Source organism: Herpailurus yagouaroundi, unplaced genomic scaffold (genome assembly GCF_014898765.1).
Source record: "Herpailurus yagouaroundi ecotype Mexico unplaced genomic scaffold, PumYag 165, whole genome shotgun sequence".
NCBI lineage: Eukaryota > Metazoa > Chordata > Mammalia > Carnivora > Felidae > Herpailurus > Herpailurus yagouaroundi.
The window spans coordinates 25,785,932-25,797,133 of NW_024412406.1; positions in this window are offsets into that span (position 1 = coordinate 25,785,932).

Here is an 11,202-nt window from a genome sequence, read left to right on the forward strand (position 1 = left end):
TCTATTTAGGGGTGCCTGGCTGGTTTAATCAGTAAAGCATGTGACTCCTGATCTCAGGGTTGTGCATTCGAGTCCCACATTTGATGTAAAGCTTGTTTTAAAAAATAAAATCTTGGGGCGCCTGGGTGGCGCAGTCGGTTAAGCGTCCAACTTCAGCCAGGTCACGATCTCGCGGTCCATGATTTCGAGCCCCGCGTCAGGCTCTGGGCTGATGGCTCAGAGCGTGGAGCCTGTTTCCGATTCTGTGTCTCCCTCTCTCTCTGCCCTTCCCCCGTTCATGCTCTGTCTCTCTCTGTCCCAAAAATAAATAAACGTTGAAAAAAAAATTAAAAAAAAAAATCTTTAAAAAAAATTTGTTTAATGTTTATTTAGTTTCAAGAGAGAGAAAGACAGAGAGCAAGCAGGGGAAGGGCAGGGAGAGAGGGAGACACAGAATCCAAAGCAGGCTTCAGGCTCTGAGCTGTCAGCCCCGGGCCCAATGTGGGGCTTGAACTCACAAACTACGAGATCATGGCCTGAGCTGAGCTGGGCATTTAACCGACTGAACCACCCAGGCGCCCCCAAAAATAAAATCTTAAAAAAAAATAAAAAAGTCGATTTAGACAAAAAAAAGTAATGAAGTCTGTTCTTACAGTAAGACATTTGTTTTTTCTACATCTTTCTATCATGACATCTTTGACACGTCTTGAGAACCTCTAATTAGACAAAAACTGAGGCAAGCAGCTATCAGTCATCTCATTTTTCAGGTGACATCATGTACCAGCAACTGTTGTCATGAAATATCTGTTTTTCTCACCAACTAAAAGACTTAACTGTTTTCCAAATTGTTTACATATTAGAAAAAAGGATTTAGACATGCGTCTTTTTGTGTTTTTTTTTTAAGGCAACACCGAGTAGGCCGACATAGATGTCTAGATTTCTTTACTGTGACCCGTTTTAGGATTTCCGAGATGCTAATGTGCATTCAGAACCTCTAGAATGTGTTTAAAATCCGATGACCCCCAAAACTAGTTTGTCTAAAGATACCTTTTCATCATGGAGCATCAAATACTATCTCATAAGATATCAGTGTTCTGAGGAAAGCACTTTGGGAAGGTTGACCAAGAACTAGCCATAGTACATGGGACTAATACATAGTACATTGTACTATCATAGTACAATGCCAAGGCTTTTTCTCATTGGAAATCAGCAGGACAGTACTGTCACTATCAAAAGAGTGACTCATGAGAAGCAAGAGACCGAAGAAATAATGATATGCTCAATAAAGGAAGGACCAGCATCCCCCCTCAATTCCTGTTTTTGTTCAAAGTTGAGGCTGGAGGCAGAAATTGACGATCTATTATAACCAATAAGAAAAGATCGAATAACTATTCTATCAGGTGTTTAAACGACTGGGAAATGTAGTTTAATGTATTAAAGGTACTTAAATGTATTTAAATAACAACGCATAAGAGTTGTTGCCTGGAAAGTGACAAACCCATCCTGAGGGACAAGGATGCTTAAAGAGAAAGCAATCATTTAAGATTACATGTAGCGCATATTTCTAATATTTTTTTGTTTGTTTTGAGAGAGAGAGAGAGCATGGGAGAAGGACAGGGGGAGAGAGGGAGAGAGAGAGAGAGAGAGAGAGAGAGAGGGAGGGAGAGAGAGCGAACCTCCTTAGAACCTTTAAATACAATCTTATTTGGAAATAGGGTCTTCACAGGTATAATCAAGCTAAGATGTGGTCATACAAGAGTGGCGTGGGTTCGAAATCAATGTGACTGATGTCCCCATTAAAAAGGAAAATTTGGGGGCTCCTGCGTGGCTCAGCCAGTGAAGCGGCTGACTTTAGCTCAGGTCATGATTTCGAGGTCCATGAGTTTGAGCCCCACATTAAGCTCTTGTGATGACAGCTCGGAGCCTGGAGGCTGCTTCGGATTCTACGTCTCCCTCTCTCTCTCTCTCTGTCCCTCCCCCCTCACACTCTGTCTGTCTCTCAAAAATAAATAAACATTTAAAATATTATAAATAAGGGACGCCCGGCGGGGGGGGGGGGGGCTCAGTCCGTTGAGCATCTGACTTCAGCTCAGATCGTGATCTCACAGTCTGTGAGTTCTCGAGCCCCGCAGCAGGTTCTGTGCTGACAGCTCAGAGCCTGGAACCTGCTTCAGATTCTCTCTCTGCCCCCCTCCTGCTTGTGCTCTGTCTCTCTCTCAAAAATAAAAATTAAAAAAAAATTTTTTTTGAAAATAATAAAAGAAAGAAAGAAAGAAAGAAAGAAAGAAAGAAAGAAAGAAAGAAAGAAAGAAAGAAAATTTGGACACAACAACAGAGAGAAGATTACCATGTGAAGTCAAAGGCAGAGGTGGAAGTGATGCATCTATCAGCCAAAGAACACTGAGGGGTGCCAGAAGCCACTAGAAGCGATCCGAGACAATGGGACAGGCTCTGCCTCAGAGCTCCTAGGGGGAACAAACCGTGCCTTGACTTGGGACTTCTAGCTTCCAGAACTGACAGTAAACTGCTGTTGTCCTAAGCCACCCAGTTTGGGGTACTTCGTTACAGCAGTCCAAAGCAACTAATAAAATCCCTGACTTGACTTTTATACTAGCATTCAAACTCGCCTGCTGAATTTTCCTAGTTCCCTTGAACTAAAATTTGAAGGACTCTTCTGCCCATAAATGGTCATTTCTGATGTGTGCACTAGCCTGCAACCCTACTCTCCCACCACACCAGTCAGCCTAGTGAGGGGGGAGGGATACCATTTGCGGGCTCTCAGCGAACCAGCTCTAAGGGCGCATGTGTGCCCGCACGGAGGCTCTTGTCCACCTCCAGGTGGGGAGGGGGCGGGGGTTGACCTTGCTCTGGAATTAAACTCAGACACAGGAAGCTCCCTCATAACGAACGCACAGAAGGCGACTTGCTTTACTTTCCTGCCACCTCTTTGCCAACATCTTAGAGAAACAAGATTTTGGGTTTTGTTTTCTCCAAAGAGAACTGATGACCAACCCAATCATGATTTTCCCAGCCCAGGAGATGTAGATTCAATGGCACTCTTGTGGCTCATCATACCTCCTGGCGGAAGCCCCTGGCAGGAGTGCGGAACTGTGTTCTAATTACCCGGGAGAAGCCTCAAATAAGAGATTTCATGAGGACACAGCTCAGGTGTCCTTTCTCCCACATGAAAGTGTTCCAACGTGTTGGGTCGGAAGAAGTGTTTTCAAGGAAATTTTGGAAAGAGCTATTGATGAATCAGGATGCACTTTCAAAACAATGGAAACCATTTGGTTTGTGTTTTCTTCAGTCTGAAAATATGTGACACTGAAGCCTGAGGAACCGGAGGAACTCCCAAAAGCCGAATTCACAAGCATCTTGCAGATCTTTGGAGAGCTTTACTTGTGAAACAGGGCTTCTGGAAGAAGAAAGAAAGAAAGAAAGGAAGGAAGGAAGGAAGGAAGGAAGGAAGGAAGGAAGGAAGGAAGGAAGAAAGAAAGAAAAAGAAAGAAAGAAAGAAAAGAAAAGAGGCTTTCATTTACATTTGGATACTAGTATAATTACTCCATTAATATTATTTCTTAAGCTCATTTATTTATTTTGAGAGAGAGAGAAAGAGTGCGGGAGGGGCAGAGAGAGAGGGAGGGAGAGAAAAAAATCTCAAGCAGGCTCTGCACCGTCAGCACAGAGCCCGATGTGGGGCTCAAACTCACTAACCGTGAGATCATGACCTGAGCTGAAACCAAGAATCAGACGCTTAACTGACTGAGCCACCCAGGGGCCCCTCCACTAGTACGATTCATACAAACTCATCCCAAGCGGAAATCTGAACGAAGTTGCATTTAATACCTCACAGAAGACTGAGTTTTGGGGATGGATGGCACGTTTTGGGGAGGAGGCCGTTTTAAAGGCAACTTCATTGTGGGAAAGAGGTAATGGGGAACGACTCCTTGGGGTATTTTTTGTAATCAAATTTAGATATGTCAAAGCTGTTGCAGAATAAGGAGCCAGAAGGAAGGAAAGAAAGGGAGGGAGGAAAGAAATTATGCGGTTCGTAAAAAGCACCAGAAACAAAACATCGGTAGTATTTGCAAGAGGATACGAAGCCCACATCAGAAACAGCTGGAATTCTTCTATGAAACATGAAAGATGAAACCACTTGCTGTTTTGACTACTGAGGGAAGATTGGCTCTGGGGACAAAATGAGTGCCGTGTATCATGACCACATTTTTTTAAAAGGTAAAATCTTCAGATCACTTTGCACATAAATGCAGCAATGCTGATCAATGGGATAAAACGCAACCCAACAAACTAAACAAAAAATATACTGCACAGACTCATGATAAGTCACAAAACAGCAGCAAGAAATATAACTTAAGGATTAAGACTCTTTTGGTTTGTTACTCTCTGATTCATGAGATGATGTGCGTGGGATGTGTGGGCCACACAAATATGTATGGGGCAGACTCAACAAAATGTTGCTGGAGGCCCACAGACCAGTGTATTCTAGGCTCAGAAAGAAAACAAGGCCAGAGCCAACAGGGGAACTGGAGGAAAGTCAAAGGGCAACCCAGGCCCTGACAGGTTCCTAATGGCATCATTTCATGTGAAAACCATGGTCAGGGGTAGTGTTAGAACCCGGAGTTCACACTGCTGGGCCTTTACTTGGCACCCGTCTCCCTAACACTGTCCAGTGCCCTTGAGGACCAGCAGTATGGAGACACAGGGTAGAAACCACCAGAACTCTGTGGTAGATCTAAAATGTGAGAAAATTTTTTTCTTAATTTCTCATGAACACAAATAATTTAGTTTATCCCCCTCTTTGGATCTTAAAGACGTTCCTTCTGTTCTTGTTAATTGACCTGCTGAATTTCATGTGCGTGATTTTTCTTGGGTGTGATGGGCAGTGGGAAAAAGAACTAGTCTGTGCTAGCTTGTTTGCATTATAGCCCCGTAAAAACCCTGATGTTCAAAAAAAGGCAGTCCATTCCCCTTTCATTTCTTTTCTTCATTTAGCTTTATTTGATTAAAAATGTTGAGGAAGTCCATTAGACATATGGTCACTTTTGAAAGCATATGATAGATACATTTCATTTTTAAAAAAACTTTTAATGAGCTCTACGCCCAATGTGGGGCTCGAACTCACAACCCTGGGATCAAGAGTCACATGCCCTACTGACTGAGCCAGCCAGCTGCCCCTAGACCCATTTGTAAATAGAGATCATGAGTTCATTAATATAGAAAATATTAGTATTTCTATCAAAGGAAATACAGGGACAACTGCTATGACTTCATATCTCAGCTAAGCAGTTTTCTTATTAAATTCAAGTTGCTTAACTTAAACTCTTAACTCAAACCCCATTTGTTTTAGTCAAAGTGGCGCTTTTGCAAAAGACCTATTTGCCAAAGCCGGCAGGTTGGAACAACAACAACAACAAAAGATGGGAAATTTTCCTTAAAGGTCTGGGATTTCCATGCAAATGCAGTCAGGACGAGCCAAGCCCAAAAAGAAGAGGTAACAGTTATTTCCATGAGCTGGAACAATTTCTTACAAAAAATCCTTCTGAAGAACAGGGTCAGTGCAGCCAATTTACTGTAAGTTTTAAAAAAATTCTTCTAATATCACGACTCCATTTATTTGAGCCACCTCGAAGTTCTGAGGTCAACTGGGGTTTGCTGCCTACACACCACCGAGTGTCTGCTCAGAGGTGGCCAGCCGTCTGTCATCTGTGATTTCATAGCCACTCAACAGGAACATTAGAGAGAATGCCTGCTGATTTCTAATGTGCTATTTGACAAGCAGTCACCAAAGGGGAAAAACTTCAGATGATGGATTACATGAATTTAAGGCCTTCTGGAAACCCTCATCCTTATTTGGACTCCTAGGAATTTTTTTTTTTTCAATTATCCTTTCAAAATAATTCTTCCTTAAGATATCAAGCTTTCTACAACAGAGGCCTCGGCTGAAATTTCAGTGGTGTTCACTCTACACTCAAGCACGTCTGAGTACAACTAGAGGATGGGTGAGGGGAGGTCACCGGGCGTCTACATATATTGATTGCTGACCAGCCAACTACGGGGAGAACTAACACTAAAAAAGCATCATGGTAAACAAGCTTGGGTGACAGACAGTAGGTGAGTGCGTGAAGACAGAGGTGATTCTGCAGGCTTGGCTGAGATTTGACCCCTGGCCCAGACTCCAGGGATGGGTGCCTGAGTCTTAAGACAAGGACCGAGTGAAAACTGGGAACCAATTATCCTTGATTTCAGTTCAATGTAACTACTGTTGCCTAACAAACCATCTTAAAATTTAGTGGCCCAAACAAAGAGCCTGTGATTGTGTTTAATGATCATGTGGGCTTCCTGGGACCCAAAGAGATGGTTCTATTTTAGTTATTTGTTGATGAATAATAAACCACATATAGCCCAGTGGCCTGAACTACACCTACCATATTATTTCTCATAATTCTCTGCTTGATTGGGGCTCAGGTGATGGTGGTTTCGCTTGTTTGGCTTGATCTCCTATGTGCTGCATTCAGAGAGCTGGTGGGATGGAGGGTCTCGGATGGTTTCGCTCCCTGGTCTTGGGCAAAGGCATGGATGCCAACAGGCTGAACTTGGCTGCATGCGGGATGGTGAAATCTCTCACTTCCTTCGTGCAAATCTCAAGTCCTCTCCCTCTGCTCAAAGCCCCTCGTAGTGGTCCTTCCTCATAGCTGGTCTTCTTATGCTACAGCTCATGGTCCCCAAAAGAAAAGCAGGGTTGTTGAGGCCTGGTAAGGGTCAGGTTTGGAGCAGGCATAGCATCCCTTCCGCTGCGTGCTATGGGTTCAAATAAGCCAGAAGGTCAACTTAGATTCACTGTGGGGTGGGAACTGCACAGGATGTGAATACCACAAGGCACGGTTTATGTATTTTCACTTGCAAACCAATTTTTCCAGCATGCCTACAAAGCAGGTGGGAGTGACATTGAAGAAACTCTCGTTAATGGCTATTATTCTTCTATCCTCAGACTGGCAGGGCTTGAAAACCACAGGTGGAAAAACTGGCCGAGAACTCAGCAACCTCAAGACAGTGTGTCAATGCTTCTCAACCTAACAGACAAGTGGCTCTTGACTGCCTATTTCAGTGTCATTCACTTGGGTCCAAAAACCCAGTGTCTTGAGTTAAAACACTCAAATCTATACCTTTATCCCTTTACTTAGGTCTCCAGACATTCATAATTAGCCACTCCCCATAGAGTTCAGAATGACCACAGTAACTAGGCAGAAGGAGGAATTTCTTGTCAGTTACTCAGTTACTTCCATCCTTGAGATCATCCCGGTATCATGAATTTAACCCCAAGTATTCACTTTGGACTTGGCATTGGCCAGTGTGTTCGGGGTGAGAGTAAGCATTCTACCTCCACCTAATAGGCTTCCGGGATATCTGGAATAATTCCAAAGGTCGTGACCTCACAAGATCTCTACAGACCAGCTCGCTATCACCTCTTTGTCCCATGGGTCAGGCTTCTGTTCTTGGTTCCAAGCCAGAGATGTCCCGTGACAAGATCTTCTAGGGAAGAAATGGCTGAACTTAGATTGGAGTGAAAGATGGGTGTGTTGGAAAGTGATTTTTAATTGTGTTAGTCTTATAGGCTCTTGATAATCTGCCACCACATAAGAGATTCTGCCCCCCAGATGCATAGACTCAAATAGGCGGTGTAAGATTTTTTTTGCAGGTCTCCTGTGTAGAGTGGTAGGCTTCATCATGGACCATCAAAGACTCACTTGTGGCCCACTCCCCTCTCGCATGACCTTGAAAATAAACACGAGACACATCTTTGGCCAGCTCTATTTTACTTGGTATCAGGTCCCACTTTTGTTAAACCAGAGTCATACGTTAAAAAAAAAACAAAAACAAAAACAAAGAAAACCTAAACTAAAAAGTAGATTATTTTTTTGTGAGTATCTCAGTCTTTCTCCTAAGCCAGGACTGATACATTAAACAAATAATGTTTCTTCTTTTTTTTCTTTTTTAGTTTATTTATTGATTTTGAGAGAGCGAGTGTGTGAGCAGGATAGGGGTAGCAAGACAGGGGAGAGAGAGAACCCCAAGCAGGCTCCACACTGTCAGCACAGAGCCTGATAGGGGGCTCAAATTGTGAGCCAAACCTGAGCCAAAATCAAGAGTTGGACGCTCGCCCACTGAGCCACCCAGGCGCCCCACAAATAATGTTTCTTTTTTTAAATTTTTTTAAATGTCTTATTTATTTTTAAGAGAGACAGAGCATGAGTGGGGATGGGGCAGAGAGAGAGGGAGGCACAGAATCTGAAGCAGGCTCCAGACCCTGAGCTGTCAGCACAGAGCCTGACGCGGGGCTCAAACTCACAAACTGTGAGATCATGACCTGAGCCGAAGTCGGATGCTTAACCGACTGAGCCACCCGGGCGCCCCACAAATAATGCTTCTTTAGGTAAAACCATATTCAATGCCTGAGCTCTTTCCCCACCACACCCACCTCTCCCCACCATAGCCCAGGCGCACAGAGAGGCGTGTGCTACACACGACTGAACGATAAAGGAGAGAAGCACACTCAAACCCCAGCATGATTCTTGGCCAATCTCTGGCCCGGGTCACTCCCTGCACTGCAGGTGGTGAGTGACTCAGGACCCACTGGGGGCGTCCTGCTGGCATATGAGCCTCAGGTGGAGGCTAGTGTTTCCTGTGGTTTCATCTTCTCACTCTGTCTTGTGGGCCTCATAGACCTCTCTTAACTCCGCCTTGCTCCGTGTCACCCTGGCTTGGGCTCCTGACCCCGGCCTCTGCTGCCTCTCTGCCCCGCCTTCCCATGGCCAGTGCCAAGTGATAGGCCCTTGTTTTCACCCACAAGCAGCCTGCGCGGCTTTTCCTCTTTTGGGTGTCCGTGGTCACCCACAGCTGCCTTAACTCCATCTGGAAACTGAGGATGGCTTCGAAAAAAGAATGTGAACCTCTCTCTGGCTTACCAAGCTTACACGCCTCTCTCATCGACGACCTTGACCTTGCCGTGACCACCCCAGGTAAGTGTGGGGAGCTCTTGCCAGGTGGCCTCCTCTGAGATTCCCGAAGATGAAAATGACCCGAGTCCTCAGTTTCTCAGAATCCTTCTTAACCTGCCACATGCGTCTCCCCTGTCCAGAGAAGTTCTGACAAGGCGCGCCTCTCACCTTTGCGGACGTCCTCCCCCTGAACCGTCTTGGGCTAGAAATCGTGAGGTTGGGACTTTTCTTCCTTTTTTACAGAACATTTTCTGCTTATCCCAGAGAATCAGATCGCATACGTTAGCTGTCATAAAGGATATATCTTCTCTGCACATGTCAGAAACTCTCTGATTAGGAGACCTTTTCCATACGTATTGGAAATGCTATGGTGGAGGTCACCCAAGCCTGGCTTTTGATGTGCTAAGGCAATTTGGAAAATACTTTTAACAAAACCTGACTCTTCAGCAGATCGCCTTCTTTGAACACAAGCACAAATGTAATTCGACGAGGTCGAGAAATAAGTACTTTGCCCCAGCAGGTATCATCACGCTTTTTGCTAGTGCAAATAATTTATAAATATTCCAGACTTGGGCTCACTTTATGTTCTTACTAATATGCTTCCAAATTACATACCCACCGCACATGAATGTGTGCTCAGAGAACACAAATTCATTTTTATAGCTGCTTATGTGCAAGAAAGAAACGAGGAAAATGTCGGGTACCTTGCAAAAATCAATCTTTACAACATCAACTATTTAAACCATCCCTTCCTGTCCCTGATGCGAAACTCATAATGGGTAATATTCTATACACTTTGCTTGTATTCTCTCCTCCTTCTTCATGTAGCACCTTGAAAGCTGAGTTCATTTAGGTAGCATCTCCTCATCCCCTTTAGAACTATTCCTCCACTGCCTCAAGAAACTTACGGTCCTCTACGTGTATTGATTTCTCTGGTTATGCTAAATATCTAAATTTGTTCCAATTCATTTTGAACACCCAAAAAAGACAGACCCAGAAGAAGCAAAGCCTTTTTTTACAAGTTTATTTACTTTGAGAGAGAGAGAGTGAGCGAGCATGAGCGGGGAAGGGGCAGAGAGAGAAGGAGAGAGGGAGCATCCCAAGCAGGTCCCAACATGGGACTCAGACTCACTAACCATGTGAGAACGACCTGAGCCAAAACCAGGAGTTGGATGCTGAACCAAACAAACCACCCAGGCATCCCTCTAAGCAGTGAACCCTTTAAAAAATTTTTTTAGTGTTTATTTATTTTTGACAGAGAGAGAGAGACAGAGCATGAGTTGGTGAGGGGCAGAGAGAGAGGGAGACAAAGAATCCGAAGCAGGCTCAAGGCTCTGAGCTGTCAGCACAGAGCCCGACGCGGGGTTCAAACCCACGAACTGTGAGATCGTGACCTGACCCGAAGCCAGATGTTCAACCAGCTGAGCCACCCAGGCACCCCTAAGCAGTGAACCCTTTTAAAACAAAATATGGTTTATGCATAAGAGACTCGTAAAGATAGAGAACAAACAGGATTGGTGGAGGGCCGGGGGGCCGGGGATGGACCGGATGGGTGATGGGCATTAAGGAGCATACTGGTTTTGATGAGCACTGGGTGTTATATGTGAGTGATGAATCACTGAATCTACTCCTAAAACCAATATTGCACTGTGTGTTAACTAACTAAATTTAAATAAAAGTTTAAAAAGAACAAAACTATGGCTGATGACTAACAAACTTATGAAAGTTATTGTGAAAGCAAACAGAGAGAAAAATAATTGATGTTCCTGGTATAGAATACAATGAAAAGTGTTCCCACTGTGAATATTCCTCTCTCAAAGCAATTTTTTTTTTGAAATTGATTACATTCTTGTTTTGGAAAGGAAACGCTGCCCTTGAATATAGTAAGTTATCTACAGGGTGTTTTCTCCTTTTTATACCATCTGAAGCCCTAAGTACAATAGTTCCTTTCTAGTAAGAGAATTTATTTCTAAAGTAACTAACGTCTTCTGTTTTATTTTGATTCAGATTTAATCCATCAAGAAGGTAAACAGCACCTGAAACTTGGTCTCATTTCCTCCAGTGTAGACAATTGCATGGAAACTTCGGAATTTTCTATCACACTGTTCTCATTTATCCAGAGTCACATTTTGTGACAGTCCCTCAAAGGCTTAAGTTAATGTTAATGCCAAGAAATGCATATCTTCTTTTGGGGGGTGTTAAAAAA